The sequence below is a fragment of the Ursus maritimus genome, unplaced genomic scaffold (genome assembly GCF_017311325.1).
Source record: "Ursus maritimus isolate PB19 unplaced genomic scaffold, ASM1731132v1 scaffold_4, whole genome shotgun sequence".
NCBI classification, from domain to species: domain Eukaryota; kingdom Metazoa; phylum Chordata; class Mammalia; order Carnivora; family Ursidae; genus Ursus; species Ursus maritimus.
This window is the reverse complement of record NW_024426552.1, coordinates 64,283,792-64,300,332: the sequence shown is the minus strand read 5'-3', so window position 1 is coordinate 64,300,332 and position 16,541 is coordinate 64,283,792. Positions and strand designations below refer to the sequence as shown.

General features: G+C 36.8%; 1 protein-coding gene across 6 annotated transcripts in view; it reads left to right on the top strand.

Moving 5' to 3' along the window:
• Window positions 1-2,259: 2,259 nt before the first annotated feature.
• The window catches only part of GOLGB1 (golgin B1), a 97,938-nt gene continuing 83,656 nt past the window's right edge, over window positions 2,260-16,541 (top strand). For 5 of the 6 annotated variants that reach the window (XM_040621313.1, XM_040621312.1, XM_008708180.2 and 2 more), the window contains exon 1: window positions 2,260-2,618. The gene's annotated coding sequence lies outside the window, so the exon portion shown is untranslated. Of the gene's footprint in view, window positions 2,619-5,978; window positions 6,140-16,541 lie in introns of those variants that run through there. The other variant, XM_040621311.1, reaches the window with a different exon arrangement.

Below are 16,541 nucleotides of genomic sequence, written 5' to 3'. Positions count from 1 at the left end.
GAATGGCTGTTGAATTTTGTCATATTTTTTCTTCATTGATTGATATAATTGTGTGATTTATATTTTTAAAATATATGTATATATCCTATATTTCTCAAGAAATTTTTATTTCTTTCAGATTTTAAGATTTATTGGCATAGTTATACATCAAATTCCTATGAATTTGAACATGTTCGTTTAACAATTATTTATTGAACATGTACTCTGTTGAAGATATAACCTTAGGTATGAAGAATATATTAATAAATAAGGCTGTATGAAAGTTTTGGGATAAGTTTGTATTTGGCATAAGGTAAGGTGAGAATGAGGAGGAAAGAACTGGAAAAAAGAAGACCAAGAGGGAATTGGGCAATAGTAAATCAGAGAGGATGTGACATTTCCTGTCCCCCAAACTGTTGTCACTGAACTCTTAATTGAGGAATGGCCACTCTGTAAGGGACAACTGAGTGATGATAAGCTTCTGTGATTTCTGCAGTCCCTAACTTCTCTAGAGTTCAGAATAATATCTAAACCCCTTACCATAAAATATCACACACCACCTCATGACCTACTTCTTGTCTAACTGTTCATATTACTCATGTCATTCCTCAAACAGTCCATGCACATGTTGCTCCACTTGCCTCCGCTGCTCTTTTCCTTCTTATCTGATGGGTCAACTCCTAATTATCTTTTGTTATCTTAATCACTCTCTCAGGGCCTAAGCTGCTTCCATTAAATTGCATTCTAAATTATTTCCAGTCTTTCAGTACCCTTTGAAAAAAACCTCAGTTCAGCCCTTTAACCTCCATCCAGTATTATTATTCCTTCATTTGCCTAGTGTTCACTGTAATTCTCACTGAATGACCAGTCTGTGCTTACCCAAGAATGAAAGGCATGGCCCTAAGACCTACTTACTATACAGACAATTTTCTAATCTCTTCTCCCATAAGAAAATTTCATTATGTTAAAACTGGAAGATCTTTTCTAAGCCTGAATGTGGAAATAAGGAAGTATGGAGAAAGACAATGTTTGTGTAAGGGAGTAACTCAATAGGCTCCAAGCAGATGGTTTCTGTTTTCTCTGAGATAAAAGTTAAGTTCATCTGCTGGGAATGTGAAGAGGGTGTTAAAGCTTTGAATAACTGTTGTGGGAAATGGAGAGGAAGCTGAATACACATCAAAGATTTGGGAGTGTGCTGAGGATGGAGTGAAGTTGGAAACTGAATGTATAGAAGTAACCATCTCCCCGATGTCACATTTTCTCCTCTAGCATTCTGCACTCCAAAGGTAGGAGTGAAGACTGGTGGTTGCCCTGATCCAGGCTTTGCTGGGTGGAAACAATCAAGGATATGAGAATATAATGTACTGATGAAGTACGCAGCTTTGGCATTTGATAGTAACTTCAAATCCTGGCTCTGCCCCTCATTATGTGAATTTATTCAAATTACTTAATCTTTTCAAGCCTTATTGTGTCCAATATAAGATGGTGATAATCATATGTACTTCACGGATTCAAAAGATACTGAGTGCTCTACTGTATACTGTTCTTGGAACTGGAGGTACAGCTGAGATGGAGAGACAAAAATTCCTGTCTTTAGGAAGTAATAATTTAGTGAGGAGAGAGAAAATTAAGATAAATGAAATAAAGATGGCAAAGTGCTTAGGGAAAAAATAAGCAGAGAAAGGGTATGGTGCATGCAGGGGACTGCTATGAAAAGGTGAGTAGCCAGCGAAGGCCTTAATGAACTGATGTTTGAATCTCAAAGAGTTACGTAAGCATTAGGGTGAGGATGCATATAGTGGGCCAGCAATAAATTCAAACTAACAGTCTTATTGTCAAGAGTGCCTGAAGTCAAGGGAGCTGGCTTTCCCCACCCTTTCCTTAGGCCTTAGGGAGAGCATGCCTGATTTCGGTGACTCTTACTGGAGCTTCTCACTGACTCCCATTCCAGACCTGGGCCCTAAGTCTCACCTTTTGCTTAAGTCCCAGCTCAAACGCCACTTCCTCATTTCTAGTAGTAGTCACTATTCTCTCACTCATGTCCTTAGAGACATCTCTGATTCTCTTTCATAAAGCCGCCAGGTTCTAGTCCGAGTTCTAATCGCTATTTGTCTTTGGGTGACTTTAATCCGGTTCTCATTTTTCATCAGTAAAATGAAAAAATCATATGAGCTACCTACTTTCGGGCTCTTAATATTTTACGATTTTAAGAGCAAAACCCGTATCCCTCCACACTGTTTAACACCTGACCCACCGCAGAAGGCCCGCCCTCCCGGCATTTCCGGTTCTTCCGCCGATCTCCTTCCGGAACATTTGCTCACGTCTGACTCCGCCCCCCCTCCACTGTTTAGAGACCATTGGCTCTTTCTTTGAGGAAGCCGAGAATTTCCCGGCGTTGATTGGTTTCCGTCATTGTTGATGGGTTAGTTACAAACAAGGCGTGCCTGGTTTCCCTGGTAACGCTCTGCCGATAGCCCGGATTGGTTCGCGTCCTAATCCCATCTTCCGTCCCAACTACGAGTGGTTGAGTCCCTTGACGGGGCACTGCGGTGGTAGGTGTCGCGGACGGGATTCCCGAGCTGACGTGGCTTAAATTTGGGAGGGGAGCAGCTGGTGCCTCCGGCCGCAGCCTCTTCCAGGTGAGTGAGGGATACTCCCCAACTTCTCCCTTCCTTGAGTCTTTTAACGGTCACCCCCTGCGCAGGGGCTGCCGAAGCGGCCACACTCGGGTCCCCTCCCTGCCCCTCCTCTTCCTGATTCAGTCCGGGATCCGGCCCTACACACGCCTCCCTTCACTTACCAGGCCTAGTTCTAGTTGCTCACAAGCAAGCTGGTCCCGTCGAAGGGCTTCGGAGTCTTCCTGCGCGGCCTCGGGGCACATATGCCCAGTCTGCCCCTGCTCAGGACGTTTCTTCTCCAGGAGCGACGTAGAGGTCTATCGGGTCAGACCTGTCCGCTCGGCCTTGTTCCCTGAGCGGCCTGCTCAGGCCGCCCTAGGTACGCAGTAGCTGACGTCGGAGAGAACCTGCCCGGCCCCTGCGCACAGGCTCTAAACAAACTTAGTGTCCGGAAAGGGAGGCGGGACCCAAAGGAATCAAAGCTCCTGAAGGCGTAGAGCCCAGAAACAGTGGAGTTATAACACAAAAAGGGGGCCTGTCAAACGATCCTGCTAATGAATTGCTGGTGAGATTCGGAGAGAGGAATGTTCTTGGCGATGCCATCAACACTAAAATCCCAGGTATCAGAGGTGGGCAGGCAGACAGAGGAAAGGGAATCCTGAAGAAAGTTCTGGAGGAAAAAGAACTTGATTTGATGGTGTGCAGGATATTTATCTGCTTAACCCGAGTGCTATGTAGGGGAATGGCAAGGGTGAGTCCCTTGACAAATGAGGAATATATTTGTCTGACTTATGTAAAGAGTTCCAGTTGGTCTATGGGAAAAGGACGGTTTAAGAGTAGAACAGAGATATTTAAAGTCACTGGATAAGTACTTTCACTTTTGGATAGTTGGAAGCTTTCCAAGCTTTTAAAGAATCTTAACAGTTCTTTGCAAGATGGCAGTGGAGTACTCCTTACAGAAAGGCTCGGAGGCCTTTCCAGAAACATGAAGTAATTAAATTTGTATGGTCAGAATGACTATGAATAGTCAAACCCAGTAAATGTTAACCTGGAAATGGCAGGATTTGGTCCTGGAATACATATAGGAAGAAGTTGAAGAGAACTAAAAAGTTGCAAACATTATACACTGATAGTTTCACAGCTTTTACTTTTCATCCCTGGACCATGGAATGAACATCTAATGCTTTCCTTTTCACTGCATTACATTTGTTTGACCATATCAGTAGTTCCCAAACATTTTTGCACACCTTATCAGTAAAACATTTTTGAGCAAGCATATCCCAGATATGTTATATTTAATTGTGGATAACGGTGTGCATAGTACAGTAAACATATACAAAAACATATTTAAAAGGATGAAAAAAAGTTCTTGCCTACTCTCTAGGACACTCCCAACCCAATTTGGGAATCACACAAAGTTGTTTACTTATTTTACAAGAAGGCTGTTTACATTTCTAAGGACCTTCAGGCTGGATGGGGGAACCTTTTTTTTTTTTTTTTTTTTTTGAGGACCTCCATTCTGGGATAGAACTTCCTAAAAACCATCTTTACGAGATAATTCTTTCCCCTTCTGTTGGACTCTTAGAGGCCCTCTCCCTTTTCCCCCTTTGCATTAATGGATTAATTAAAAGAATATTGATTTTACTCATTTATAAAAATAATAAATCATTCGTAAACTTCTTTTGGTTAAATACCGTTGGGAATGCATTTCATCACTGATCATTACATACCAGTCTGTTGTTAGGAACCACTATATAAAAGGAGGGTAGGCTCAATAATACTATATTTTAATTAAGCCATGTAAAAATGAGCAATATGTACTTTTGGTAAAATGAAATTCAATACAAAAGGATGTAATATAACAACAAAAATCTTTCTCCTCTAGCTACTGACCTTTTCCCCCATTCCCCACTTCCCAGATGTAAAGCGCTGTAGATCATTTCTTGTGTCTTCTTAAGAAACTTTCTGATCATACTCAAGCACTTATATATCCTCCTCCTTTTTCTCTCCCACAAGTGGAATCATGATACACATACTGTTCTCCCCCTTTCTTTTGCCATGTAAGATATTTTTCTCTATCCATAAGTATTAAACTACCTCATTCTTTTTTTTTTCAAATATCATCCCTTTTATTTTTTAAAAAAAGATTTTATTTATTTGTCAGAGAGAGAGCACACACAAGCAGGGGGAGCAGCAGGCAGAGAGAGAAGCAGGCTCCCCATTGAGCAGGGAGCCCGATGCAGGATTTGATCCCAGGACTCTGGGATCATGACCTGAGCCAAACGCAGGCACTTAATCAACTGAGCCACTCAGACATCCCTAAACTACCTCATTCTTTTAAAAACCTATACAGCATTCCCTTGTGGAAATATCAAAATGTATTTAGCGTGTCCCCTATTGATAGACATTGGATTGTATTCAGTTATTAGCCATCACAAACACTGCTGTACATCCATGTACCTATATCCTTTTGTCCTTGTGTGAACCTATCTGTGGTATAAACGTGGGATTCTTTGAGCCATACCACTCTCAGTCATTTTAGTTTAGTTTATGTACTGCTCAAAAAAGAGTGCTTATAGAACTATAAGTATATATAAGTATATGAGTGTTCTCTTCTTTCAGCCCCAGTGAAGAATGTTGGGTGATGAGGTTACTGAGAAAATAAATTATCTTTGGTATATCTCCTCCAGCCAAGAAGCTTTGTGGAGCTCTGTGACTAGTCAAGTTAATCTCCCTTATGCTGTAGTTTACTCATCTTAAAACTGGGGATATTGATAGTACCTCCTTGTTGGGGTTGTTTTAATAATAAAAAAAGTAATGAGGATAGATTAAGTTTTTATACATAAAGCTATTGAAACAATACTTAGTGTATAGTGCTGTGTATATAAATTATAGCTACCATTTACTTTTAAATTTGTTAATGAGAATAGTTTTTTGTGTCATGAAAATCAGCTTTTCATTTTGTAATTGTAAAATTGTGTCATAATATTGGATATGCTTTTCCCCTGCTATATAGCACCATTTCCTCTTAGCTCTTCAAACTGATTGAGAATCACATTGAGAATTAAGGAAAACTACAAAGGTTCAGCCAAGTACGCATTAAGTAAATTTGAGGAGTGGGTTGGAGATCTCACCGTTTCCCGTGTTGTTTCTATGGGAAAATGTGATTTAAATTCCAAAGCAAACAGATGTGCACCCAGGCATGCACTGTCTTCAGTTAGTTCCTTTATTTTGCCATGCCTTTTGTACTAAGTTCTCTGTGCTTAGGGATATGCCTTTTTTATGTTTTTGTGGCTCCTGGCATTATGTTCCTTGCCAAGTGGGTATTTTGAAAATAATTATTTATAGCAAGCAGTGAAGACTGTGAGAAAATAATACTTATTAAATTCCAGGTGCCACCTCATCATACAAGTGTTGAGATCCTGTGGCAGCGTTTGTGGAAGGTGTAGCCAGCATTGACTTTGGAAGATTGTTTTATTTGCCTAAGTGTTTTATTGAAGGTTGGCCTTGGCATGAAGCCCTTTATTTTTTTCTTTTCCCAGGTTGGTACTCATGATGCTGGTGCCTTATAAAACAGTAGCAAGACCTTTTTTTGTCTAACAGTCACATATATTCCTTACATGAATTTATTACTGTAAACATGAGTATTTTTCCCTTTACTAATTTTTATGTGTGCATTTGCCCATTTCTGTCCTATAGTGAGCCTAAACAGAAGGGGAGATCCATCCTCCTTCATTTAGCTTAAGCAGGCTAGTGTCTCTTTTGCCTTAGAGTTCTCAACCTTTGAACTACATAAAGCACTTAACTGTGCTTAAGATGCCCTTCCCAGTTACATTTCCATATTATTCCATTTATGTCAACAGCTATAAAAATCACTCTTGAATCATGGAGTCATAATACTGGTCATCAGAGGGCTTCTTGTCAGTCTTCTTCATTTGAAGATGAGGAAACTCTAAAGTAACTTACCCAGCAGAGCACAGCCTCTTTCTGTGGAGCCAGGAACTGAAAGGTCAGTTCCTGGCTCCCGATTTGGTGCTCTTTCCACTATACTACCTACTTTCTCATGGACCTCTTGGATTATTGAATCAATCAATGAAAAACTCCTTTTACTTTGACCTGAAATGGTACATCCTCAGTACTGATCTTTTTTCAGATATATATATTTTAAAACAGTTATGTGAGAAAAGTAACCCATTTTTCATTTGAAGAGCTTTTTATCTTATTCAGTAATGCTTATTTAGCAGAGACTTTGAAATGTATTAATTTCTCTGAGTGTCAGTTTTCCTTATCTTAAAATGGCGATAATACTGATCTTGCAGATTTTGCGAGGATCATGGAGAAATGTTTGTAAAGTGGTACATATTGCTCAGTAATTCTTACCATTAATATTATCATTGTCCTATGTTCATCTGTATGTGTCCTTCCTGTGCAGTAGTTATTGGTAGGATGCTGGTGGAGGCAAACACTCCTAGGGAGAATGAATCAGAATCTCATGCATGGTAGTGGTGGATACCAGTTGGGGGGGAGGGCGAGGAAGATGTAGTTTTAGTTTGAGAAAACATTCAGGATTTTAATTGTGTATTTGGAAAATGAAAAAAATACTTTCCCAATTGAAATTACAAAACCATAACAATGTTCTTGGCTAATGGTGATAGACAGAAAATTTTATTTAGGGCATACCACCTTGGACGTGTGTACATATGTGCATATGTTTGCTCACACATGATAGTTTTACATTTCTCTAAAGGGCCTATGGTTTTAAAATGGTTGAGAACATTGCCACAGTATCTGAAATCTCAGTACTTTTCTATTTAGCCCTAAAGGTAGTAGCTGTAGCAGTAGGATCCAAACTCCTTAGAGCAGAAAGTGTGAGTGCAAACAGCAGGGCTATGATAGAGGAGAGTATGGGGTTGGTTGGAGAATCTGAAGTGAAAATCATGGAAAATGGCCAGTGATTAAGGTATTTATAGGTCATGGTATGTGACCAGTCCAGGGGTTCAGTCCAGTAACTCCCTTATGGACAGCTCTAGCTGTTAATTGATTTTTTAAAGACCTTTTTATTGCAAAACAAAACTCAAGTACAAAAAAAACACACCAAAAATATATAATTTGATGAATTATTAGGAGGTGAGCAGTCTTGTCATAACTATAAGGTCAAGAAATGTACCTTTGTTAGTCATCTGAGAAACTCCTCCATGTGCTCTCTCCTTTTCATAGAAATTACATCCTTGTGGTTTCTCTCTGGTTTTATCATCCAGATGTGAATCTTGTCCCCTCCTTTCACCCTTTATAACTTGTTATCTCTTAAGTCTTTTCCTTACAATTTCTGTTGAAGAACTTAGACTTTTTGACCTGTGGAGTTTCCCCCACTTTGAGAATTTCAGCATATTCCCATCTCCTTTGCATTTCTTGCAAATTGACAGCTGGATCCAGAGGCTTCCTCAGACTGAGGTTTGATCTCCATCAAGACTATAGGTGGTGGTATATTCTTTTATCAGAAGGTTCATAATGTTTGGTTTTGTTCTTTTTATTGTTATCAGCTGTTGATGCCCAATGTCTACATCCTTGAATTCATAAGGAGATGCAAAATAGTAGACTAAATATTCCAATTCTACCATTTTGTTTTCATTTATTAGCTGGAATAATTTTATAAGGAGATAGACCCCATTTTCTACTATTTGGTTCCTGAATGGTAAAGTTAAAATAGAAAAGACCAGATAAATCCCTGACTTGGCTAGTTGTCAAGATACTCGAGTTAGATGATGACTAGTTTAATATTATGAACTTGTGGATTTAAATATTTTTCATGGGTTTCAATATATTGCAATTCATATTCCTCTTAGAAACTCACTTGTTTCTTTGGCCTGTGAGAACCAACTCAGTTTGGCTCCCAGGTCTCTTAACATGGCTCTAGTTAATTTTTGATAGCGTCCTTGCTATTTTATATGACAAGATGTTTCAGGCTCATTTTGTACATTTCCTACTTCAGAACTGGAATTAGCCATTTCTCTAAGAAGCTCTGCTATATAAAAAAAATTTTAATGGGAAATAGTATTGCAAGACCCCAGTCACACTAGAGATATTCATTGCTTCTCACTTTGTCATTATTTTTAAGCCTTTTCAGTGGACAGAGCTAGGAAAATAGATATACTAAAGTAAAAGTACCTTGTAAGTTCATACTGATACTTTCAATTCACATTCAAGATCAATTTTTATCTTGAGATTCTTAATTTCTTCTGTTTTATACCTGTATTTCCTTTGTTCATACTGAAAATCTGATAGAATTACTGTGCCTGTTAATTGCTCTTTTACTTTATTTCCACATGACACACAATTGTCAAGGAATAACAGTACTGATAAAACCACCTTTGTTTTGCATATGTTATTCACATTCTTCCCAGTTTCTCTTTATAGTAGCCCTATGTATTGTCAGAGCATATAATCATTAAATATTATGTTCTCTCCATCCCAGTCTTAGTTCTACAAGTAACTATATATTTGGTGCTTATCACCAGTCTTTATGATGATGTTTCTTTTTTTTTTTTTAAGATTTATTTATTTGAAAGAGAGAGAGAGCGTGAGAGCGAGAGAGAGTGCAAACAGAAGGAGAGGGTGAGGGAGAAGCAGACTCCCTCTGAGCAGGGAACCTGATGCAGAGCTCTATCTCAGGACCCTGAGATCATGACCTGACCCAAAGGCAGATGCTTAACTGACTGAGCCACCCAGGCACCCCATGATGATGTTTCTTTAGTCATTTTGGTTGTCTCAAGCTTTCTCTTTAATATGAGCCTTTGGAAAGGCTCATGAGAAAATTTTTCATGAATTTTCTTACTTGCTTTTAACATTCTCTTCTGTGCTTTTTATATCTGAAGGTCATTTTTACTGAAAATAAAATCCTTGGCTCACATTTTCTTTCCTTGAATATCTCAAATCTGTAACTCCAGTTTTTGGGTTTTTTTTTGTTTTTTTCTGGCAAAAACATTGCTTTTGAAAAGTCTGAGGGTAGCCTTTTCTTTCTTTCTTTCTTTCTTTCTTTTTTCTCTTCTTTCTTTCTTTCTTTCTTTCTTTCTTTCTTTCTTTCTTTCTTTCTTTCTTTCTTTTTCATTTTACACATGATGTTTTGGCCTAAATCTCAAAGAATTATTTTTAACTCCATTAATTTTACTGGAATGTCTTTTTGATCATTCTGGGTTGATATTCTTTGCTACGTGGTGGGCTTTTTCTATATGTAGCTTCAAACTTCAGGAATTTAAAATTTCAGTTAAGTGTTCTTCAACTTTGGTTTTTTTGTGTGTTTTTTCTGTAACTTTGCTTTGGTTTTCTTCTTCAGGGAATTTGACTGGCCACATTGATTATCATCAATCTTTATCACTTTCTCCTGATTCCTTTTTTTATGGCCTACCTTTAAAAAATTTTTTAAGAAATAAATTATTAAGAATAATTTTAGGTTTATTATAGAAAATATGCAAAGATAGTTTAGAGTTCAGGATACTCCTGACCCAGTATTCCCTAATGTTAACATGTTACTAGCAAAGTGTGTTTGTCGAAACTAAGAAGCCAGTATTGATTCAGAGCTAAACTCCGTATTTTCTTCAAACTTCATTAGTTTCTCCATTAACTATTCCAAGATCAAATTGTAGGACATCCCATTGCATTTGGTTCATTTCTTTTTCTTTCTCTTTCTTTTTAAAAATTGAGATGATTATAGAGTCGTATGCAGCTGTAATAAAACAGAGATCCCTTGTATAGTTTGTTTTGTTTCCCTCAATAGTTAAAATTTTAGAAAACTATTGAATAATATCACAACGAGGATACTAACATTAATACATTCCCAGTTTTATTTGTATACATGTCTGTGTGTGTAAGTTCTGTACAATTTTATTACTTGTGTAGGTTCATGGACACCCCACACCACCACCACAGTTAAGATATTGAACAGTTCCAACACTACAAAGACCCCTTGTGTTGCTTTTTTTTTTTTTTTTTTAACTTTGACCACCTTCTACCCTCCTACCTCCAACACCTCCCTAAGTACTGGCAACCACTAATCTGTCTTCCATTTCTAAAATTTTGTGATTCCAAAAATATTATATAGGTATAGGACTGTATAGTATGTAACTTTCGGAAAATTGGCTTTTTTTTTTTTATTCAGCGTAATTGGAGACCCATCTAATTTATTGGGCGTATCAGTAGTTTATTACTTTTTATTGCTGTGTAGTATTCTGTGGTATGTATATACCACAGTTTATTTAACCATTTTCTTGGTGAAGGACTTCTTTGATGATTACAGTTTTGGGTTCTTACAACCGAAGCTGCTATGAGCATTTATTTATAGGGTATTGTGTGAATTTAAGATTTCATTTCTCTGAGATAAAATTACTGGGTCATAAGGTAGTTGCATGTTTAGCTTATAGGTAATTTCTTTTTGATTTGTAAAATTATCCTTTATCTTAACTTTCTATTTTTCTTAAGGCATGATTTATTATGACTGTTTATTTTCCTGTTTTTTTTTTTTAATTTTTAGTTTCATCTTCTTTTCCAAAATGATTTTTTAAACATTTCAGTTACTTCTTGAGTTTCCTCTTCATTTCTGGGTTTTTCTACTGCAGGAGGTAAATTGATAAATTTATTTGTTTTATTTCAGATCAAAGAAAACATACATGTGTTCAGCAAAGTTTGCAAGTAAATATGATACATATCTCTATCATATACCTACTGTTTGTGCTCTGCTGTTAGATGGTGTATAAAATTTATAGTTAGCTATTAATTTTTGTTAAGAATGTTTTAATATTGGAAGTAGATATTGTCATTGTTATTTTTGAGCTTTATTGAGCTATAATTGACAAAAATGTATATATTTAAGGTGTACAATGTAATATTTCACTATACATATACATTGTTAAATGATTACCTCAATCAAGCTAATTAAAAAATGGAGAATACCCATCACCTCACATAATTGCCCTTTTGTGAATGTGGTGAGAACATTTAAGATGTACTCTCTTAGCAAATTTCAGGTATACAATGCAGTGTTATTAAGTGTAATAACTATGCTATACATCAGATCTCCAGAATTTATTCTTCCTGCATAACTGAAAGTTTGTATCCTTTGACAAACCATCTCTTTATTTCCCTTACCCACTTTTCCCTGGCAACTGCCATTTTACTGTTTGCTTCTACAAGTTTGACTCTTTTAGATTCCAGCATAAGTGAGATCGTGCAGTATTAGTCTTTCTGTATCTGGCATTTATTTCACTTACCATAATGTCCTCCAGGTTCATCCATGTTCTCTTAAATGACGATTTCATAATTTTTTTAGGGCTGAATGATATTCCATTGTGTATATACAACATATTTTCTTTATCTGTTCATCTATCAATGGACACTTAGGTGATTCTATGTTTTAGCTATTGTGAGTAATGCTGCAATGAACATGAGATTGCAGATATCTCTTTTAGATACTGCTTTCCTTTACTTGGGATATATACCCAAAAGTTGGATTGCTGGATCACATGGTAGTTCTATCTTTAATTTTTTGAGGAACCTCCAGACTGTTTTCTGTAATAGCTGTATCAATTTATATTCCCACCAACAGTGTACAAGTGTTCGTTTTTCTCACATCCTGGCCAATGTTTGTTATCTGTTGTGTTTTTGATAATAGCCATTCTAACAGGTATGATGTGATATTGTGGCTTTGATTTGTATTCCCCTGATGATTTTTGGTGTTGAGCATTTTTTTCACATACCTTTTGGCCATTTATATGTCTTCTTTGGGGAAATATCTGTCCAGTTCCTTTGCCCATTTTAAAGTAAGATTGTTTTCTTGCTATTGAGTTGTTTGAGTTTCTTATATATTTTGGATATTAATCCTTTAACAGATGTTTGCAAATATTTTCTCCCATTCTGTAGGTTGTCTCTTTATTCTGTTATTTCCTTTGCTGTTTTTTAGTTTGATGCAATCTCATTTGTCTTTTTTTTTTTTTTTTTTTGCTTTTGTTGTGAGTAATTTTGAGGTTGGATCCAAGAAATTATGTCAAGATCAATGTCAAGAAGCTTTCCCCCTATGCTTTCTTCTACTAGTTTTACAGTTTCAGGTCTTGCATTTAAGTCTTTAATACAGTTCGAGTTGATTTTTTTGTGTTGTATGAGATAAGAGTCCAGTTTCATTCTTCTGCATATGGATACAATTTTCTTAGCACCATTTATTAAAGGGACTATCCTTTCCCCATTGTATATTCTTGGCAACGTTTTTGAAGATCAGTTGGCTGTAAATGTGTGGATTTATTTCTGGGCTCTTTATATTATTCCATTGCTCTGTATGACTGTTTTATGCAAATATCTTAATGTTTTATTACCATAGCTTTATGATATATATTTTTCCTATTTCATTTTATTTACTTTGAAAAAAATTTTTAATTAAAAAAATTTTAGGTAGTTAACATACAGTGCAATATTAATTTCTAGAGTAGAATTCAGTGATTCATCACTTACATACAACACCCAGTGCTCATCATAACAAGTGTCCTCCTTAATACCCATCACCCATCTAGCTATGGTATATTTTGAAATCAAAAGTGTGTTGCCTCCAGCTTTGTTCTTGCTCAAGATTGCTTTGTCCATTCTGGGTCTTTTGTGGTTCCATATGATTTAAATTTTTTAAAAAATTTCTGTGGAAATAAAAGGCATTGGAATTTTGATAGAGATTGCATTGAGTCTGTAGATTGCTTTGAGTGTTATGGACTTTTAATGTTCAAGTCTGTGAACATGGATATCTTTCCATTTATATGTTTTTTCTGAATTCCTTTAATCAGTGTGTTATAATTTTTAGTGTATAGATCTTTTACCTCTTTAGTTAAATTTATTCCTAAGTACTTAATTTTTTAAAATGCTGTTACAGGTGGGATTATTTTCTTAATTTGGGAGGGATAGTTTGTTGTTAGTATATAGAAACATAATAATTTTTGTATATTGATTTTATATGCTGCAACTTTATTGAATTCATTTATTAGTTGTAATAATTTTTTTAAAGATTTATTTATTTGAGAGAAAGAGAGAGAGAAGCGGGACAAACAAGCAGAGGGGCAGAGGGAGAGAAACTCAAGCAGACTCTGTGCTGAGTGCAGAGCCTGATGTGAGGCTTGATCCCACACCCCTGAGATCATGACCCGAGCCGAAATCAAGAGTTGGATGCCCAACCAGCACCCTGGCACCCCTAGTTGTAATAATTTTTTCATGGACTCTTTAGGGTTTCCTATTTGCATGGGATATATTTTTCCATCCCTTCACTTTCAGCCTTTCTGTAATCTTAGGGCCAAAGTGAGTCTCTTGTAGGCAGCATATAGTTGGATATTGTTTGTTTATTTATTTATTTTAAAGATTTTATTTATTTAGTTGAGAGAGAGTGAGTGAGAGAGAGCACAAGCAGGGGAAGTGGTAGAGGGAGAGGGAGAAGCAGGCTCCCTGCTGAGCAGGGAGCCCGATGCGGGGCTGGATCCTAGGACGCTTAAGGGACTGAGCCATCCGGTCGCCCCTGGATATTTTTTTTTTAATCCATTCACCACTCCATGTCTTTTTTTTGGATAATTTAATCCATTTAAATTTAAAGTAATTATTGAAAGGACTTACTATTGCCATGTTAATAGTTTTCTGACTACTTTGTGGGTCCTTTGTTCCTTTCTTCTCTTGCTTTCTTCCTGGGTTTTTCAACTTCCATGTATGGCTTTTCACATCTTATATCATTTTTAATGCCTTTCAGTCCTTTTGGTTGATTAGTAGGTTGTAGTTCTGAGTTATTTTGAGTATGGCTCTTTGATGCTTCCATTTTCTGTATGGATATTATTTTGCTCTTTTTCTTATAATAACTTTGTATGGAAATTTTGTTACTTTTCAGGTGCTCAATTTTATGTTGATTTAATGTTGCTGAATTTTTAGAAGGAGATATATTTTAGATAGCTTTTCTAATTTTGCAGAGCTCCCTCTTACATTGTTTTCCAATGTTGGTTCAAAACGTGGCCACTGGATTTCTGAGATTTCCAGACTCTTTTTCTACTACCCCCAGCTCACTCTCTATCTGGGTTCTCCTTCATTCTTTGTTGACTCTGTCTTCCTGAATTTTGATTTTACTCTCAGTAGAGGACTGTTCTGAGAGAGAGCCCTGACTCTTCACTTTTGAGAGTTCATGGGGCCCAGAGTCTTTAGTCATTTCAGACCTTACAGGTTCCTTGCACTTAGGTGCTGTTGGAGTAAGGATATACCTCTTTTTCAGTTGCTGTTCTTTAGTTGGCTCAGCACATTTTCCAGTGAATGAATACCTACTAGCTCTTTTGTGGTTCTCTTGGTATCCTGTCTGTCACATTCGTATAACTTCTGCAGGGGAGCATTATTTTACCTCTATCCCCTTAAGGTTTTTCACTGGGCCTGAGAATTAAATTTACATGGGACTGATTGACAGGGAAAGCATACAGATTTATTTAGTATAAATTTTAATTGACACTGGAGCCCTCATAAGGAAATGAAGACCAAAAGAAACAGTTAGAGTGGAACACTTATATATTGAGTTGGACAGAGAGCAGTAAATTGTGATAATGATACAAGGCAAAGGGGTAGTTAATCATGGAGAAGTGACTAGGAAGATAAGGATTCACATACAAGGTTTGTTTGTACAAATTCCTCTTGGCCTCAGCTTCCCATCCCTGGAGATAAGAATGTTACTTTCCTCCTAATATAGGGAGGACATCATCCATATGGGGTTTTATATCTTGCTTTCAGGAAGAAAAAGGGGAGCTCAGAGCATTCTTCTTGTACCTGCTGTTTTTCAAGTGCCTTTAACTCAAAATAATCTTTATGCCAAAATGGCATATTTGGGGTGGAACATTCTGACCCCCCCTTCACTTCCCTCTTCCTCCCACATGGACAACAATGACATGCAGATCTTGTGGCTATTGGTGGTTTGTCTATACCCATGTTTATTTTAGAGTGTGGGAAACTTTTTCACATAGTTTTTGTTTTTTTGTAAAGGCTGTATATAGGTTTTTGGTTTTGTTATTTAGTTGCTTTGTCAGTTTTTATGTGGGAATTCAGGAAGATCCACAGTCAGTGCTGCCTCCTACTCCCATCTTCTCAGAGTCCCATCAGTTGGGTGATTTTGTGTGTGTGTGTGTGTGTGTGTGTGTGTGTGTGTGTGCTTGTTCCTAATGTGGTCTGAAAAATCTGAAGATAAAGTCAATCTGTTTGATAAATTAGGTTCTGCTATGACTTTGATTAGTATAAATCTCTGTGCCTTATAAAGACTTTAGTTTTGGTGTTCATTTCCTTCATTAATGATTACTATAGAAAATTCAATCTCTGGAGCTGAAAAGAAAGTTTAGTCTACGTAATGGTGAGTTGTGATTTTTTTTTAACTGATTATAATTATGAGTCTCACAGCTTGAATTAGTGGTTCTATGTGGTCCTATATACTTAAATGTGACCCTATGTTGTCTTTCTAGTAGATATCTATCTATCTATCTATCTATCTATCTATCTATCTATCTATCTATCTATCCATCCATCCATCCATCCATCCATCCATGGTCCTGTGTTGCCCTTGGAGGAGTGGTTTTCTTTTTCCTTTCCTGTTTCACACATCTTTTCTACATGTTATATGCTAGTTAGGTTATCCAAGATAACCTGTTTTAGAAACAAACTCCTCACCACTTCTTCCTTAATTAAGGACCATGATTGCCCTAAACATTATTACTACTCAGAGTAGAAGAAAACTTCAGCAGAAATTGATTTTATTCAAGTGCTTATTTTGTACAAGAGCTCTTATATTTCTGCCTGCTGAGGCTTTTAAAGGCCAAATAACATTTTATCATTAAACATAAAATTTAGCGTAATTACTGATACTACTGCTATGCACAGTACAGTTCTGTTTTGATTTTTCCTACCAAAGTATTAATTTCA